Genomic DNA, 20756 nt, shown 5'->3' on the forward strand with positions numbered 1-20756 from the left:
AGTAGACTCCAACAGCATTTCTCACTGAGGTTTTTCACATATTGGGTTTTCCTCATATATCTGGTGTTGTGGGTTGCTTTTGTGTGTTTGATCTCTTTTTTGGTTTCTCTTCTCGCTCTACTAATTTTTATTGTTTAGTGCTTAAGTGTAAAATCAATATTTTGGAGTTGTCTTGAGAGTAAAAGTTTGGCCACCACTGATTCACCCCCCTCTTAGTGGTACTCTATGTTCAACAATTGGTATCAGAGCCTAGGTTCCCAGTTATCTTTAAACCTTGGGTAGATTCTGGACTTTGAACTCAATGGCAAGAAGTGAGTCTTCTTCCTCAAAATCCCCCATGTTTGATGGATCCAACTATGCCTTCTGGAGCAGAAGAATAGAGACCTATATTTCCTCTCTTGGTTTTGATGTGTGGATGTCAGTCAAGAATGGGTATGTTGTTCCTAATGCACCTCCCTCTGATCTAAATGCAAAAAAGGAGTATGAGAACAATGCAAAGGAAAAACATGCTATCTTGAGTGGACTGTCCGATAATGAATTTGTCAAAGTCATGCACTGTGTTTCAGCAAAGGAGACATGGGATAAATTGTAGAGGTTGTTTGAAGGAGATGCAAGAGTCAAAGAAGCCAAGCTGCAGACACTAAGAGGTCAACTTGAAAGCATCAAAATGAAGGATGATGAAAAGATTGTAGACTATCCTCATAGATTTGATGAAACTATGAATACTATTAGAGGACTTGGAGAAGAGATTGCAGATGAGATTCTTGCCAAGAAGATACTTAGATCTCTTAATCCCAAATATTATACCAGGGTGTCAGCCATAGAAGAAGCTAAGGATCTAAAGACTTTTACAACGGGTGAGTTATTTGGCTCTCTGACAGCTTATGAGATGAGAACAATTAGTGATACTTCCTCAAGGAAAGAAGTAGCATTCAACATCACCAAAAGGGGCAAAGAAGCTACTACTCATAAAGAATCCAGTGAAGACTCTGATGTAGAAGTAGAAAAATTTGTCAAGAAGCTCAAAAGAGGATCCGACCAATATAAAGGAAAGCTACCACTTAAATATTTCAATTGTGGTAAAGTCGGACACTTTGCTACAAATTGTCCCCACAAAGAAACTAGTGGAGATGAGTCAAGAGAGTTCAGCTAATCTGTTGGCAAAGATAGAGAAAGAAACACCTACTGACAAGGAAGGAGAGGCTAGCGGAATCAGAACAACTTATGCACTATTGAGGATGACACAACAGATGAAGAAAATTCATCAGAAGATGATTACCATGAGAATGATAGAAAATTCAATCTCTTCATGGCACTTGGTGAACCAGTTGATGAAGATGAGGAAGAGGAGGATATTAAAGCTGAAGTAGACTTATAAGGTGAGCTTATTAGTGCTCTTGAATAATTGAGTAAAACAAGAAGCGAAATCAAAAGAGTCAATCTTGTTGTAGAAGATGAACAAGATCTCTTGAAACAATCTTTGGATGAGTCCAGACAAGTTATATCTTACCTGAAATTGCAGCTAGAAGAAACTAAGAGGATATGTGAAGCTACATCCTTTGACTTAACAAATAAGGAAAGGGAGCATCAAGAGCTGGAAGTAGAAATAGTAAAGCTCATAAAGGAACTTGAAGAAAGTAAGGAAGAAATAAAAATAAGGAGCAAATATGAAGGCAACACCGAGGCTTTAGACTAAATGTTGAGCAAACAGAAACAATCTAAAGATACCGGTGGCCTAGGATTTGAAGTAGGATAAAGCTCAACCAACAAAGATACATCTAACAAAGAAATAAAATTCACCTCTTCAAATGAAGGTGAAGAAAAGAAGACATTCATAGTAGGAAAGGATATCGATAAAAAGACTTATGTAGAAGTTGTTGGAAATCGTCACATAAACCGATATACACATGCAATGAACTGGAGGCCACATCCCTTGTATAGCCATGCTGATCCAAGGAGAAGTGCAATAGTTGACCATGAAGGATTCACTAGAATCAACAGTGTGAAGGGAAGACCCCCTATGAGGCAGTCCTTTGCAGGACCAAGGCAACCTATTTGATATCTGTCAGACTTTCATGGTTACTGTTACCGGTGTAACAAATTTGGGCATAGATTAGTTGACTATAGATTAATCAATAAGCCCTCTAGGAGTTATGAAAGTAGGAATCCATTTAATTCACTTTGGGATATGAATGTTGTTTGTTATTGGTACAATGGATATGGTCATAAGAGTTTTGAATGTAAGAAAAATAAACTAGTACCTCACAATAATCTTAAAGATTTTCCCTCTAATAAAGATGTAAAATGCTACAACTGTCAAGAGTTTGGACACATAGCAAGGTTGTGCAAAAATAGGAAGATCAAGAAGAAGAAAACAAATCATGATCAAGAACTGGTAACTGAATCTCAATTCAACATAGCAGCTGATAAGAAGAAGGAAATCAAACTATTTTGGGTTGAGAAAGAAAAGGAAAAGGCAGAATCAATTCTCATAGTATAGACTACCTTGCATGTTGAAAGGAAAAATCTATGGGTGGTAGATAGTGGTTGTTCAAACCATATGACTAGTGACAAAAAGAAATTCATTAAACTTGAAGACTAGAATGGTAGATCAGTAAGGTTTGGAGACAATTCTTCGATCAAAATAAAGGGAAAAGGAACTCTAAGCATTGATGGAAAATTGAAGGCACATGATGTATATTATGTGGAAGGCCTAAAGCATAATATGCTATGTGTGAGTCAGATGTGTGACAAAGGTTACAAATTTACCTTTGACTCAACCGGTTGCCAGATAAAGAAAGACAATACTGGTAAAGTTGTGGTAGAAGGAAAGATAACAGATGAAAATGTTTATAATCTGAAGGAATGCTATGAGTCCCAATGTATGTCAAGACAAGTAGATGAAAGTTGGTTGTGGCATAGAAGATTAGGCCACATAAATTTTGATAACTTAGTAGCAGTAAGCAAAAAGAGGTGTGTGAGGAATATTCCATCCATCATCAAGCCAGTAAACACATTTTGTGATGAATATGTAAAAGGCAAGCAAACTAAACCAATTTTCAGGACAAAGGAGCACAACACCTCAAGACCACTTGAAATCATGCATATATATCTATGTGATCCAACTTGAACAAGAGCAATTGCTGGTGAAAGATAATTTATGCTCTTCATTGATGACTACTCAAGAATGACATGGGTCACATTTCTGCAAGATAAATCACAAGAATTTGAAAGATTCAATATCTTTCGAAAGATGGTGGAAAAGGAAAGTGGGTACAGTTTAAAATTCCTAAGATCAAACAGGGGTGGAGAATTTACATAAAATGAATTTGAAGAATATTTTGAAAAATATGGAATTAGAAGGCAATACTCTGCTCCTAGGACACCATAGCAAAATGGTGTGGTAGAAAGGAAGAACAAGATAGTCAAGGAGATGGCTAGAACCATGTTAAATGAGCCTAGTCTTCCAGACACATATTGGAAAGAAGTCATTCATATTGTTGCATATACTTTGAACTAGGTTCAATTAAGAACAAATAGCAAAATGAAACCTTATGAGTTATGATATGACCTGAAGCCATCAGTCAAATACTTCAAAGTATTTGGAAGCAAGTGCTTTATCAAAAATGATATGGATGGTCTAGGAAGTTTTGACTTTAGGAGTGATGAAGGAATCTTCCTTGGTTACTCATCCATTAACAAAGCCTACAAATGCTACAATAAAAGACTAAGAAGAGTCATTATGAGTGTGCATGTAAAAGTTGATGAAGATATGCACAAAGGATGTCAACCACAGGTTAATAGGTATGATGACTCTGGTGATGAACATGATCAAGTTCAATCAAATACTGAACTAGAGGTAGCATCCAAGAAGGTCCCCAATTGGTCTGTACAGCTGAATCACCTGAAAGAGCAAATTTTGGGAAATATGAGTGATGGTGTGCAAACTAGAAGAACACTTGCCCAGAATGATGAATAAGTCAACCTATGCCTCATGACTGAAGTTGAACCCAAAAAATTCAATGAGGCAAGTAAAAGACAAGAATGGATCGATGCCATGGAAGAAGAACTACACCAGATTGAGAAGAACAAGACCTAGGAACTAGTCCCTAGACTACAAGACAAGAACATCATTAACACAAAATGGGTCTACCGGAACAAGATGAATGAAGAAGGTAAGATTGTAAGGCATAAATCTAGGCTAGTGTGCAAAGGATACTCTCAAGTAGAAGGGATTGACTTTGAAGAAACATTTGTACCAGTGGCCAAATTAGAAGCAATTAAAATGTTTCTAGCTTACTCTACCTACAAGGGCTATAAAGTATACCAAATGGATGTAAAATCTGCTTTTCTAAATGGAATTTGGAAGAAGTGTACATGGAGAAACCAGAGGGTTTCTACTAGATGATGATGAGACATTTTTGTGCTAGTTAAAGAAGGCTTTGTATGGTCTAAAGTAAGCTCCTAGAACATAGTACTCAAGATTGGATCAATATCTGAAGGAGCGGGGATTCAAAAAGGGAAGTGCTGACAACAATCTATACATAAAGAAAGATGGGAATCACATGATTATTGTGGTTGGTGTATGTAGATGACATCATCTTTGGAGGCAACAAGGATATCCTCTGCAAAGATTTTGCTGATAAGATGCAGTTAGAATTTGAGATGTCAATGCTTGGTGAATTGACTTACTTCCTTGGTTTACAGATATTACAACAAGATAAAGGAATCTTTATCTCTCAAATCAAGTATGCAAAGGAGAAGTTGAAGAAATTCCAATTGGAAGATTGTAAACCGGTAAGTACCCCCATGGTGACCGATAGAAAATTGAGAAAGAATGATGAATCACCAGTGGTGGATTGGACTCTGTATAGATCCATGATAGGCAGTCTACTGTATCTAACTGCTTCGAGACCGAATATAGTTCAAGCAGTATGCATGGTGGCCAAATTCCAAGCTGCACCAAAGTAGTCTCATATGAATGTTGTTAGCAGAATTTTTAGTTATCTACAAGGAACGCTCAACTATGGTTTCTAATATCCTAAACAAGGATATTTTATCTTGGAAGCATGTGCTGATGTTGATTGGGAAGGATGCATTGATGATAGAAAGAGCACAAGTGGTGGTGTATTCTTTCTAGGTGACTAGTTGGTCTCTTGGCATAGAAAGAAGAAGACTCGGTCTCTCTATCTACTGCTGAAGTTGAATACATTGTTGCTACTACATGCTTCTCTTAGGTGCTTTCGATGAAGCAGGCTCTCAAAGAAATACAAGTGGACATCATTGATCCTATTCTCATTTGGTGTGACAATTTGAGTGCAATCAACATTTTAAAGAATCCAGTCATGTATTCTAGAACAAAGCACATTCTTATCAAGCATCACTTTCTCAGAGAAAAGGTTGAAGAATAGGAGGTAAGGATGGATTATGATCCTACTAGTGAACAAGTAGCAGACATTATCACCAAACAATTATCGATAAGCACTTTTGAGTACCTCCGACACAAGTTGGGAGATGTGTCATCTGTCTAGGTAGGCTTTATGTGGCTCAAGGGGACCTTGGTATGGATCAAAGGGGGAGTGTATAGTACCCCTTGTCATTGTGTCAAAGGGGGAGAAATGTATCAATATGAAGTGAATCATGAGAAGTTGACATTAATGCCAATGGGGGAGATTGTTCATGATGTACCAATATGAAGTGAATCGTGAGAAGTTGACATCAATGCCAAAGGGGGAGATTGTTCATTGATGTCACTGGCATGATGGATATGAGTAGAAAGGATAGTTGCTTGTTCATGATGAAGAGGTAGAATGTTAAAGATGTCTCAAACCACCGGAGGTGAAGGTGGGTTACCAGTATAGTGTGCACTACTGGTTAGCTAAAGAATAAGGTCTTATCGATAAAGGCATGTACTGGAATGAGTTTGTTGAATATTCAAGTTTGGACCAGCTGTGAGTTGGTGGGCCACGTCTTGATCTCTATGATGCCATGTGGAGTAGAGGTGACAAGTGTGTTGTAGTCAGTGAAGTCCTAGCGATAAGGTCGCTGAAACAGATAATCGCCATTAATGAAAAAGCCACAAATCATGGGATTGTAACTAACCGATGCAGCTCGAGGAAGAAATAATGATAGAGGAAGATCAAGGAGTAGTTGGCACTTGGATCCATGAAAAGGAAATCCGATTCAAGAAGACCTTGAAAAAGGAAACAACCGAAGTGTTTTATGTGTCGATAGATTTCAAGATAAGAAATCTTGTATGTGATTTCTATCTTTAGCAAGTATGCGTTGGACAACGAAAATTATGTATAGATGCATCTTAGAGTATAGGTGATCGATCCAAGATAGGCTGGATCAGATTTCATGAAGATTGTGTTGAGCAAAGGAAACCCTAATGACTCAATGTTTGAGTGCATTCTTGGCAGAAAATCATGGATATAAATATATGTGCTCGAGACAGAACAACATGATGCTGGAGAGAAGAAAAGGAGAGGAGAGTGAAGGTGAGAATAATTCTACCTTAGATTTTATTCTAAGAAATTTGGAGAAGTGAGCAAGAAAATTGGGAGAGAGGGTTTTACCGATAGTGTTTGAGTATCGGTATAACTATATTCCAACACTTAGGAGAACTGGTGAGGTGTAATAGAGCAAGACAACATACTAGTGTGACATAGTATATTATGAGACTGTAAGAGAGAGAAAAGGATAACAAAGTCAAAGAATCAGAGAGTGTGATCTCACAACCGGCAATGTGAGATCCATTGGAGGAGATAAGACTATCAACTGACAGTAAGGTATCCATTTAGGAGTTGCAGAATTCATCTATAACAAGAATCTTTAATTTGATATAAATTGTATTTCAATATACAATTTGTGCTACCAAGAATCTTTAGATTTTGTGCTACCAAGTCTCAAATAGTGAAATCACTAGCCAACCATAAGTAAAGCGTCATCACAAGGTAATGTTGAAAATGAATGACCTTATGACCTCAAGGACTTTATGTCTGAATATTTAAGAAAGGAGATGACCCTTGTTTGTCTTGAATGCAAACAGATGATAAACTTGGATAGCTTCCTTGTTTTATTTATGCTACTATATGCAAATGCAAAAAATTTGTGAATGCGATGCATTTAAAGAAAAACTATATGTAATGCAGTGCTTTGAATAAAATGATATGCAATGCAAAAAGAAAAACCTAAACTAACCCAACCCTTAGATATAGTATCATTTAAGGTACATTTTGTTCATAGGGTCAGGGATTTTTGTGTAGGTAGTTCATTGCTCTAGCATAAAGATGTCTTTCCAAGAAGGACTCAGCTAAGTGTATATGTCCAGCATCTCCAATGTTGATTTCCTTAGTTTTTGGATTTGGTGATAAAAGTAGGGTAAAGTCGTATGCAAAGGATTGGATAAGGGGTATGGGAAGATGAAAAAGAGGTGTTGGATAATGGATCAGATATTAAAATTTTAGTGCATGAGTGAATGGAAATGTTTGCAGGATCACCATTGGCACACATCTTGAGGGATGGTGGATTGATGGAGGAAAAGTGGATCTCAGATTTTGAGATTTGGATGGAGGAACAACCAGGGATTTGGGGACATAAGGATCCAAAATGGATGAAAGAGGTGATGGAGAAATAGATTTGGAAGGTTTGGATGGAGGAATAACAATCTTGGCTATTGATTTGGATTTTTCTTTAAATTGTTGTGCTTCAAGGAGACACTTACGGATCCACATGGTTTTTGACTTTTCATGCTTTTGTTGTTTCCTGGAACACATTGCCTCTACAAGTTCCGTAGGAACCCATTTAGCTTTGATTTTTCTTTCTTTTTCTTAGTAAGCCTTTGTGTCCTTCTAGATGGATGGAAGGTGCATGAAAATGTGCACCTTTGTTGATCTTGCATAAGGGATGGAGGAATATAGGGTCCTAAAATGGATGGGAGAGATGAAGGGGAAGGCATGTACCTAAATTTTGGTTTAGTAGGGATACCACCATCTTGAGGAATTTCACTAAGGCCATGACCCTTAATATTGTCTTTAACATAGAGGGGTTCTTGCTTGTGAAGGTCTACCCCTTTGCGTTTATAAATATTTTGACTTGTAGGATCATGAGAGGGCTTTGTAGGAATGACAAATTCTTGAGGTGAACATGGAGGATTATGATAAGGAGATGAAGGGATACTTTGATCTTGAGATGCAAAGGGATCATCTTCGAAGAAATGGAAAGGTATAAGGGGATCATCATGGGATTCTAGTGAAATAGGATCATTTTCAATCATTAGATGGGATTGAGGAGTTTTGGTGTCTTGATCTTGATTTATGATAGGACTTGTTTCTTCATTCTTCAAATTATCCTCCTGGCATGGAACCACTTCTAAGGAAGGGATAGGATTTTACATAGGCATAGGGGATTCTTGGAAGGTCTCCATATTTTGGCATGATCAGGAAGCTTTTTGAGTGGGACTCTCTGGAGTTGGTACGTTTGGAATTGGAGTGCATGATGGCATAGGATCTGGGATTTTTAAATCTTTAGAGGAACTTGTATCAATATTGGCATGAACTTGGATTTCCACAGGAGATGGCCATTGAAGGTAAACATGAGAAGTTTCATTGTTTGAAGGAGATTGTATGGATTGTTCTTGAGAAGTTTTAGGAGATGAAGACATCATGGAAAGGATGGAGGCCACATATGGAGCCTTGCTAGACACAAGTTCATAATTCTAATCAGGCTTGGAATTAGTTCCTTCTTTTTATTTAGGTGAGTCATTAGGATCTTCAATTTCAATGACACCATTATCAATGAGATCTTGAATCTTATGTTTTAATTCCATGCAATTCGAAGTCTTATGTTTATTTTGTCTATGATATGCACAATACTTACACAAAAAAATCACATCCCCATGTGGTCTTTTTAGGCAATATGATAAGATTATGCTCAAGAAGCTCTTTCAAAGTCGACTCAATAGATTGCCCCAAAGGTGTAAACTATCTATCGAGAGGATATTTGGAGGAAATGTCTTTATGTCTTGGTGTCTTGTTAGCTTGTTTAAGATTTGGCTTTTGATTGTCAAATATTTGCTGGTTTTTTATTGTCAAATCATATAATTGTTTTAGCACTCCTTGAAGTTTCTCACTCTTGATATCATGCATTTTCTTTTCAAATGGATTTATTGGACTTTCAGGTCATATATTTCTTTCTTAATATCTTGAATCATTTGAGCCAAGGTAGCCATGGGAATTGGAGATAAGGTAGCCATTTACAATTGATAGCAAGAGGTGTTATAGATGTCAAGGTGAGGTCAAAGCTAGTTGTTCATTGAGGCCAGAGGTTGATGTTCAAACTTATGTGGGTGAGATACACTGACTCCGATTTTGAGTTGAGGCTAAGTAGCCTAAGTGATACTCGAGACTAAAGTTTGGACAACATATTGGTTGATTGGATTAGGTTGATTGAGCTAGGTAAGAGGTAACCGATAAAATCATGCAACACAGCTACAAAAGGTACACTATCAAGATTGTTTAAAGCTCAGGATTATGATGACCAATTTTATGATCAAGATTATTTTATGCTTAAGATTATGATGACCAATTTTATGCTTGTTCTAGATTGATTTAGGCAATTTTGACTGTTCTGGACTGACAAAATCAGGAATTCATATGACAAATTTTTCAAACCCAGATGATAGTTTAGCAACTCCTAGACGATAGAGACAATTTTTTGTATGAGTTGCTACCTAAACTCATATGACAATATGGAAGACTCTAGATGAAAATCTATTGAATTTGACTTGTATTTGTATGACAGTATGTAAAAGACCAGACAATAGTTCTTCAGACTTGTATGATAGAGGACTGGATAGAGATGAGATTCTGACAGGCAGAGTTTCCACAATTGATGAAGACCAATTTTTATAAGGACTGAGTTTTCGATGACTAACAGAGACCAGTTTTGGACACGAACAAAGTTTTAATCACTGAGTTGTTGATTTGTTTTCTTTAGTTTCAATATTTCAGTTTCAGTTTCAAGGATGAAAACACAGAAAATACACAAGATGTATAATAATTCCAAGCACAACACGCTAACCCTACGGAAGTTGGCTTAGAGAACAAAAACTTTGCCTGTAAACTTAGGTACACACCCAATAGCTAATCTAAATATGGTCAATAAGTCTCATGCAATGGATTCTCAATTCTATATTAGCCGACTCCAAATGCTAATGGGGGCACAATTTGGCAAGTGTCTTAGGAGAGTTACTATCTCTCTTACACAAAGATTATCCCCCTCTTGGAGGTGAATTAGGTAGCCTCTATCTTATAGTTCTTAGTCAAGAAATTTGTTCAAGATTACCCCTTGAAGTCACGCAAGCATGATTTAGGACAATAGCCTGACAAGGTACCGAAACAAGTTGTAGTCACGTAAACGTGATTGAGACTGCAAGGCCCTACAAAATGCCCCATATGAGAGATCTCAAATAGAAAACTCAAATAATCCAATCCTCTGACACTTTAATCACTAGAGGCTTATTTATTAAGTGAGTTGGAATTCTCAGGTCTAGCTGTACTCACTTAGGTCATTCTCACAGGGTGATTACATTTTCTCATTGTGATAGACTCGCTAAAGGTACACAAATCTCAAAATTTAGAAAAAACCTTCGAGGGTCTAGATTTTTTATTATCTATAAAAGACAAGAGCATACTCTCCTACCTCTTACATTTTTCTTCAAACACAAAAGATATATTTGTTAATTAAACAAATAGCAATTTAAGTGCCTAAGAATATACTAAATGAATACACAATGTTTAGTCGATTCTTCTTAGGTAACCTGCAAGAACAACGCATTAGTAGTCATATTATTTTTTATTCTTTGACAGATGTATGTTTGATTGATAAATTATTTGACAAACATTATGCAAGAAACTGATTAGGCTGTGAAAATCTCAGGCAGACAAAAGACAATTCAGGGTTAGCGTTAGTATTGTTAGGTTTCCCAAAGATATTGAGAGAGGGGGGTGAATCAGTATCTAACTGGTTAATGGATTTTATGAGCTTATTAAATAGATTGCATTCCAAAACAGTGTACCGGTAAACAAGAATTAATGCAATAAATAAGAACAGTAAACACAACATAGAAAGCACACCAAAACACAATATTTTTAATGAGTAAACCCGGTGTGGGAAAAACCTCGGTGGCATTTGTGACCCACAATATTCTCTTACTAGCCAATAAGTGAATATTACTGATATAATAGGGGCATGCACATGCAGGAAGGTCAACTTCCTAAAGCTCACTGCTTAAATATAAAAAGGGAAGTCTCACTGACTTACAAAAATGGATTATGTAAATCTAATGACATGTACTACTTTAGTTCAGCATCTGCTATGCCAGGTTTAGTATTGGTTTAAGCTCATACAACTTCCAAAACCCCATTCCAGAGTCCTACCTTAATATTTGCATCTTCCTATTACATTCCTTCCATGCATTTCACTTCAAATGATTTACAAGATCTCATACTTATATATGAGTCCTATTACAATTCCCCTTGTCGGCTTACAAAAATATTTTATAATTAAATACAAAATACAATAAACAAAATCTTGTCAGCCAGGGTGCCGGTAAACATCTTTTGTCGCTGTCGCTACCGATGTTTGTGCCTGTGCCAGCGCCTGTTGGTGCCATAGGATTTTAAGGTTTCCATCAATGACAATACCTTCAATCACCTACAATTTCTCATTGGAGTGTACATTTGCCAACAATCTCCCCCTTTGGCATTGATGGCAACACTCATGAGAAAAAGCCAAACTTGTATCCAAAAAGTGTTGTCCAAAAATCTTACCAAAATTGTGTGCTCCAAAATTGTGTGCTCCCCCTAAGCAGATGATCTCTTCTATCAATCATTTTTCTCATCCTCTACTACTCCCCCTTTGGCATCAATGACAAAGGTTGTCATTCAGTGTCACTGGAGTGTAGTTCCTATGTAGTTCATGTCAGTGATACAAATCTGCTAATGCCAAATTTAAGTTGTTGTAGAATCTCTCACTTTCCTTTAGTGCTGCTTCAGTCCTGTAGATTGTACCGGTGAGTATGTGAATTTTATCTTCCGGTGTCTTAAGTTCTAGAACAAGAGCCTCAAAAATCTCTTTTCTCAAAGAGATGAGGATATCTAGTTTAGGACCTAGTCTACATTTTAGTTCTTTTGCCTTAAACTTTAATCTCTCCTTATCTCTTTCAAGTTTTTCAATTTTCTCTTCATAGCCAGTAATTTATTGTTCTACTACCAATATGAAGTCTGATGAACCTATTAAACTATCAGCAATATTATTGATTTCCTTCTATGCTTTGCTGATCTCTATATCTATATCCTCTGCCAAAATGTTTGTCTTACATGTATCTCTGTACAATTTCTTGAAGTCCAAAATTGTCTTTCCTAGTGTCAGTAATAATGTATCAATATGTTCCTTACTCTTATTTGTTGTTTAATCAAATAATTTTTCCTTCTCTTTATTTATTTTCTCTCTGAAAGTCTCCTCATTGATCTGATCAATTCTTAGAAGATTATTGGTTATGTATTTAGACAATGTGTCTAATTTACCTAAAGAATCTTTATTCTCTATGTTACACTTGGGTGAAATCATCTTCAAAATTGGTATGGTGTCATCAATTGCCTTATATGCAAGTGCATTGCAATCAGTTATTTTCTTAATTGAATCAAGTAATACCTCTGTTACATTGGTTGGTCAGAATTCTGTCAGTGAAGAATCAAATGATTGACCAACTGTCTTAACAATCTGTAATCTGCCAGTGTGAGGAACCTGTTGTTCTCAAAAATCTGATTCACTTTAACATTCTTATAGTGACATGATAACTCTGTATGCAGAAGACATATTAAAGAAAAGGAAACTTCTAGGACAACATGTGATAAGGTTTGATTAACCTTCTACACTTCGGACTTATTCAAAGTCCAGGCGAGTATACCTTTGTGAAATAAATTCACACTTTTAAAAGCTAAATCCATAGCAAACCAGTCCAAAAACCAGTGGATCTAATCACCTTAAAACTAACTGAAACAAAGGAATGAAAATTGTACTCATATTCAGTATTGACATACAAAATATGTAATAGACAACCTTGATCTATACCAGTGCCTTATCCAAGGTCACAGAGTCATCTAAGTTCAAACAATACTCTCGCAATCAAATATCTCCACATATCCCATTAGTTTGGCTTCTGCAGATCCCTATATATGCCTGACATACATAAGAATTCATTCATACCAAATTAAACTATGCTCACCAAGATTCAAAGTATCCCACAAAGAATTTAATGGTAGAAATGATTCCTACATATTTAATTCCCTTCCTGAAGAGAAAAGCTAAGAAACATATCTACTGAAAGTTGCCTTACAACCCCTATTCAAATCAAATAACCCTAGATTATTCAAAATGAAACAGTAAACACTTGCAAACATATTTCAAGACAACAAAAAGTTTAAACTCAAAACCGATGGTCTACATATTGATATTTTCTTCAAAAAAGTATTACAAAAACCTTCGAATATCCTCCATTACAACTTGGAGAAGCCCAGATAAATTTCTATAGCATTTTCTTACAATTCTTTTGCGATCCTCTTTCTACTAGTCCTAGTATTCATTTATAACAATATGGATGCATAAAAAGCTTTGAACTTTCCTAGGAGAGTTTGTTACAATCATTACTTCTCAAGAAGAAGTTACAAAACACTTTACAATTGCGGTTACATGTCTCTTTCAACATCCATGGCTTCTTCCTTTTGTTGTTTTATTGCAACACCTTCTAACTACTCCACATCAAGCACTGCATATTTATTTGTCCATTCATGATACACCTCATCGGCAGGCCATGAGAAGTTAATTACTTTTGCTTTTGTCTTGGCTAATCTTTTCCAAGAATTTCTCATTTTATTGACCTCTGAATTCAGAAAACCATAATGAGATTTGATTTTCTCAATCTCTTCAATTGTTTTAACAAATATGGAGGCATCCTCTTATTTGACAATTCCTTTTATCCTTAATGAGAATTTGGCTTCTAATTCCTTAAGCCATATTTGTTTGTCCTTTAATTGGTTTGGGCTGACAAAACCTCCTGGGAGCAATTCAAAAACTTGATCAGTGTACTCTTTCTTGTACAAGTTGATCTTTTTGTCTACACTATCTACTCCTTCTACCAACTTTACGAAATCCTTAGTCATATCATTTGTAGATTTAATAATAGGGTCAGCCCCTGCCTCATCATAGGATACACAAATCAGTTCTATATCCTGCTCTCTGGGTCTCCATTTATCAAAAATAGGTGTTAACCTAGGCTTGTCCCCATTTAACTCATTCCACATTTCCATAATCTTACTCATGTTGTTATACATTAGTGAAGACCCTATAGTGTCAGCAAAATTTAAAATTGTAGCCTTTACCCTCTCTTCATATTTCTTTGCATATAAGGCTTGAGCCTATTTTAAATTCTCCAACTCGTGGGGAGTGATCTCGATCAACTGAGAACTAGAAGGTGCTGGATATGGTGGGAACTCAACAATGGGGTTTGTAGGTAGAGGTTTTGTAGGAGAAGAGGAGATCATCAATGTTGATGACTCACCTTGATGGTATTGTCCTACCAACTAGATTTACAGCTTGGAAATGATTCTATCTTTACCTCTTACCTCTTCCTTAGCATTGTTGTAAGATTTTCGAACTATCTCCAACTTAACTTGGAGATCTGCCTTTTCCTTGGCCTCTCTTTCTGCTACTACAACACTAAACATTGTAGTCTCTAGCATAGTGCTAGCAGCTTCCACTACCCCAGTGCTCTACACTCTTTTCACTATCATTCTTCCAAGGTAACTTGACCCTGGGGTGTCCTTATTCCTCTTATTTTCATCTCTTTTAAGAGACCACATGACTAGTGCAGCATTGTCTTTGCTAAAAGTGACTCCCTCCATAAGTTTGGTCTCTTTTCTTACCGCCTATAAAACCAAGGCATTTGCTATGTCCCATTTGGGGAGAATAAGCACCCCGACCTGTGCTACCATGTCCCTTCCCTGCTTAGGAGTGATGGTCTTATACTCATTAGCCATTTCTTGCTTTATCTCTTCCTCTACCGCAGTTGGATCTCTGTGGGGCTGCTCACTTTTCCTCTTTTCACACCTAGCATTAAATTTATCAATGTTCTGCTTCCACAAAAATTGCATCAAAGCTCCTGATGTGACAAAGTTACTATCAGCCAAGAAATCTTCACTAGCTTGCTTGATCTCAGGGTCCCACTCCTGGCCTTTGAACTCATTAGCAGTGATGTTCATTTCAGCAGTAAGGGGCTCCTCTAGCATTCCCTCTTCCACTTCATCATATGTGTATGCTATCTCTCCAAGGTTGCATAACTGTAACAGTTGCTCAGCTACTGCTTGTTCATCTCCTATATGAATAGGGGATTGAGATAGAGAGTACAAAGGTTCATCAAATTGTACTTCTTTTCCCACTCTTTATTTCTTTGGGCTATCTTGAATGTCAATGACATCCTGTATCTTCCTCTTCCCTTTTGAGGTAGAGGGCTCCCCTATTGTTGGCAACAACACACTGTAGTTGGACTTCTTGTGCAACATGTAATCACCAGGAGGGATTTCTCTAGAAGATGCAAACCTGTTTAGAACCATTCTTGCTTTCTCAGGGTTGTTCTTAATTACAACCTCCCTCTTTTCTTTCAATGTTTGCATCACATCTTCGAAGCACAGAATTAAGAACTTTATCTTCTCTTCAAAAGGGTGAAAGCTAGACAAAGGGTCATAGCTAATGTCAAATTGGTGTACAAAGTCTAAAGCCTTTTTGTAGGCCACTCACTTTTCCTTCCTCAACTCTTTCTCATCTAAATCAAACTCATTCCTAATGAGGTCTCCAGGAAACAGGAATTGGTGGGGTCTACCTCTGCATATTGCCCTCTTTCTGAACAAGTCATTGAAGAAGTCTTCAGGATCAGCACACTGGAATACTACAATTAATAAATGGTATGGTTTAAGGAAATCTTTAAAACACTTCCAACCTCCTTTAATTATCACAAATTGATGTGCTATGATAACTGTAGGGAAAATGGTCCCTTTACCTCTGCCTATTAACTCTGCCTCCTACACACCACCAATCTGCCTAAGGATCTCTGCAATTCCCACTTTAGGAGGGACCTGGTAGGGTAACAAAAAAGGAGTGCCTTTGAAGCCATATACTCTGAAAACTGTGGAGATAGGGTATAAGTAAATATCACCCCAATTATGGACAATTTTAACATTCTCAGCAAACTCTTTTGGCCTAATGAATTCCAAAAGAACCTTAGGGACTCTTCGATTCTCTGAATAGATAAGAGTCCTAATCTTAGATGTAAAACATTTATCAAACTTTAAGAAGCTTGCATCTTCTCTATCCCATGACAACACTGTACTCCATAACTGCACTGGCATCTTCTCTTCATCTTTCTCTTTCACAATATCCATCCCATTTGCAAAATAGTCACCACCCTTGAATAAAAACAAATGCATGAGTAGGGAGTACCACCCAAAAGCCCTATCCACTTCCCCATTCTTTATTCCTATCAATCCTTCATGGATAGCATCAGTGATAAAGGAAGCATAATCAAAGGTCACTGCCAAAGAGGGGTTCAAAATTTGAGCAATCATTAAAATGTAATGAGTTGCCATATTTAGCTCAGCATATTCTCCTAGAATTTGGTAGAGTGACTAGTATAATCCATTGGCCCTAAGGGTAAATAGATTTAAAGAAAAAGGCTCCTCAATGTTAGGTCCTAAAACTATTAACCTGCCTATCTTCAGAAAGAATTCTTTAAGAGGCCCATTTCTAAGGTGGTTCCTCTGCACACTATAAACCTGAGCTAGTGATTTAAAATTAATAGGCTCTAGAAAATTGGTAAATTCACTAATCCAAAAGTATTTCTGAACTCCTCATTATTTATCTCAAAGAGGGTTTTCCCACTTATATCCTTGACACTTCTTGTAATTGGGTCATAGTTGTGTGCAATCTGAGTTAGGAGATCCACATCCATGAATACTCTAGGGACCACTAATTTGCCTATATCCAACTCCCAGATACTATTTTGTGGGGCTGGGGAGTTTATCATGCCAAATCCAACCTTAAATAATCCCAACCCAGACAACCCAATTTGAGAGTCTCTTAGCTAGTTACCCTTATCATATAATCCCTGTCCTATTTTTAGGTGAGGAGCTCTTGGCACGAGTTCTTTTACCTTTGCGGCCACATTAGTTGACAACACCAATTGTTCAAGGAAGTCATCACAGATAGCCCTCTCCTGGTAATTAACCTTTCCTGAGAATTCTCGTTTAGGTTCCATCTTAAAAACTATGCAAGCAATTTAACTATTATCCTCAACTATTCTATGATAAATCAAGACCTCAATTAAAACACACTATTAAGTAATTGCCAAACAAGAATATAAGAGAACCTATTTTTTGCTTGAAGAAATCCTCTCTGCAACTGAAGAAATTTTCTCTGTAAGCGCTTCTTTGCAACTACTCTTCAAAATGATGTCTTTATTCAATTGATACGAGATCATATACGGTAGTCAGCCTCTTAGTTGCAACATTGATACCGCATGCTTCGGTCATCCCTTCATAATTGAATTCATAGAAGAATTCAAAAAATTTGCACCAACTTGTCATAACATGCTTGTGTGTTTTCCTTTTAGCTCTTTTGGCATTTCGGAGAGCATAACTTTCTAGCAATTTTGCTAAACAAAATCACGCTAGCCATCCGATCAAATGAGACTTAATCGGCCTTTACACTGCCTTAACCTCTTTGCTTTTGCATCGGGCCCTACCTCTTTTCACCATTTCATAAGCTTTATCTCACAAGCACTTTCCCTTCACGAAGATACACCAAGTGTTAGATGGAACTCTAACCGCCCAGCCTTTAACCCCTATTGGGACCGTCAGCTTTTTCACTAACCGTGCCTCATCTTGATGGCTAATGGTTTTTTGCTATTTAGTAGGAGTTAATCCACTTGCATCTTTGGGCCACGAAACAATGAGAAGTGTTGGATCAATCTTGAGATGCCCATCTTTTAAGTGAGACCTTTATTGCTTACCCCACTTATTCACCGATTAACAAATGGCACATGGCATTTGGCCATTAGCTCTAGGAAACTCTTCGGGTTTAGTTTAGAGTCAACCATGTGTCACTATTTGCTACATAACCATTGGTTACACCTTGGCGGGTCCTGAGTCACCTTTTTAAACTATGTGTCAAATGACACATCACCATCAAGCTTTACAAGAAGTAATAGTTGTCGCTCCACATCATGCTGAGAAGAATCTCTTTTTTTCTTTCACCATTTCACAGGCCTTAACATTCGTTTGATTTGCAGCCATGAAACAATGAGAACCCTTGGATCAAAATAGAGTTGATCCTTTTTTACCTTTATGCTTTATCTGCTCTTTGGGCCCACCTTTTCCTTTCGCCATTTCACGGGCTTTAAAAAACAAGCATCCTACCCTCACGAACACATGCGAACCATTAGATTATATCAAACTTGTTCAATGCTTGACAACCTACTCGAATCTGGCAAACATGGGTTTTCTGACTCAGCATTATCCACCTAGTGTCTAATCATTCCCAAACTGATGTGTCAACTTTCTACTCACTGAGAAGAAACATCGGGATCCACCTTTTCCTTGCCAGCTGTAATTGCCAGGTCATTTCTTATCCCGCAGCATGACTTAGCTTCTTGCACCCACCTTTTAGTCCTTAAATCTAATTCGCTGACCACTTCAATTTTTGGCCACGTACCATTATCTTACATGTCGTCTCAACCAACTGGACTGCTTGCTTGGAATTCCATGTCATTTTGTTGTTTCGCGAAAGATATCTTTCGAGTATCTTCCTCCTGCGAAATTGTGCTAGCCGTCAAATCTTTCAGAACCTACGCATCTGTTATGCTCCTATTAAAACTCCCTTTTCCTGGGCCAAAAACCTTTCGCTGTTTTGCAGAGCGTAACATATGAGCATCTATCAATCACGAAACAATGCGAACCGTTGATTTCTCTTAAACTTGATCACCTTTTAGCCATGGAAAAGTCTTCACCACCGGGTCCCGCCAAGCCTTTTTGCCATTTCGCGAAAGGTAATTCACTTGCTTATTTTAGCTGCAAATCAATGCCAGCCATTAGATCCTTAGCGAGATGGAGTCTTGTTAAACTGGACCAAATGCACACATTTGAACATGCTTTTCCCTTTCGCTATTTCACATAGCTTAACACACTTGCAACTTCACTTAACAAAATGGAAAAAGTCGTAGATTCATCTGGAAGTTGCACAACACTTACTGGACCCAACAACATTAGAAGGAAAAAGGCATTAGGTGTAAAATTTTACAATTATTTAACGACCACCTAGGTAAATAACAAGGGGGACACTTCACACGACCCCAAGACCCATTACTTAAGTGGATAAAGTAATGAGGAATATAAACCAGAGGGTTTTGATCAGACATTTGAGCAATTTAAAACCAAAAACCCTAAACCCTTAAGGACTTAACATAGATTTGAAGTAGTTGATAGCGTGCCTGACTCAAAATTTCAGAAACTTAGGCAATTATGGGAAAAGAAAACCAATTTCTTAAACAATGATAACAGCGGCTCTGACTGGGATGGTTGATCACAAGGTCAACACAAAAAATTCAGAAAACTCTGGAGAACAAACCAAAACATAGACCCAAACAAAAACAATAGGAAACAAACAAAATATATACAAACAAAGGACCTACTATGCATGGAATTCAAGAGAAATAATGTTTTAGGAATTGTCCATGCACAGGGAATTCCTGTACTTCATCATTCATATTTTTCACAAAATAAGAATATTTTCCATTTAGATCATAGACCACAAAAGGGCCAATCCATAATGATTCAAATTTCTTGTGCTTTCCCTTGTCCTATCCTCTTGCATTCCACTGAAGAACAATATCATCAATTCAAAATTTCTTGAATGATGTCCTTTTATCAAAAAGGTACTTGGACTGCAGTTGAATCTTCATATTTCTCTTATGAGCTAGAGCTCTGATCTCTTCCATTTTGACCATCTGGATCATTCGATCCTCCATAGGCTCTGATAAATCCCTGTCCTCAGCTTGCAAGAACCTGTACACTGGAAGAAGATTGTTTATAGGCACTCTGGCCTGTGTACCATATACCAATTCAAATGGTGACATCCCAATGGCCTTCTTGACACTGATTCTATCTGCCCACAAAGCTAGTTTCAACTTTTGATCCCATGACCTCTTGTTTTCTTCTAAGATTTTCTTAATAATATTCAAGAGGCTTTTATTGCTGGATTCTGCTTGCCCATTTCCTTGAGGATGATAAGGTGAAGAGTAAGACATGAATATCCCATGACTAGTACAAAAATTGACAAACTTTTCTGACCTAAAACTCATAGCATTGTCCATTACTAATTTCATAGGAACTCCAAATCTAGTAATGATACAATCCATCAAGAAATCAATAACAATTTTACTTGTATCTCTTTTGATGGGAATGGATTCAATCCATTTAGTAAAATAATCAGTGGCTACTATGATCCATCTATGACCTCTTCCTGATCTCTCAAAAATATCTCCAATAAAGTCTATCCCCCATTGGACAAAAGGTGCTTCCACTGTGACTGGATTCAAGGGCAGAGATCCTTCATATTTTAGTTTGGATGAAAACCTTTGACATGGG

This window comes from Cryptomeria japonica, chromosome 3, assembly GCF_030272615.1.
Source record: "Cryptomeria japonica chromosome 3, Sugi_1.0, whole genome shotgun sequence".
NCBI classification, from domain to species: Eukaryota; Viridiplantae; Streptophyta; class Pinopsida; order Cupressales; family Cupressaceae; genus Cryptomeria; species Cryptomeria japonica.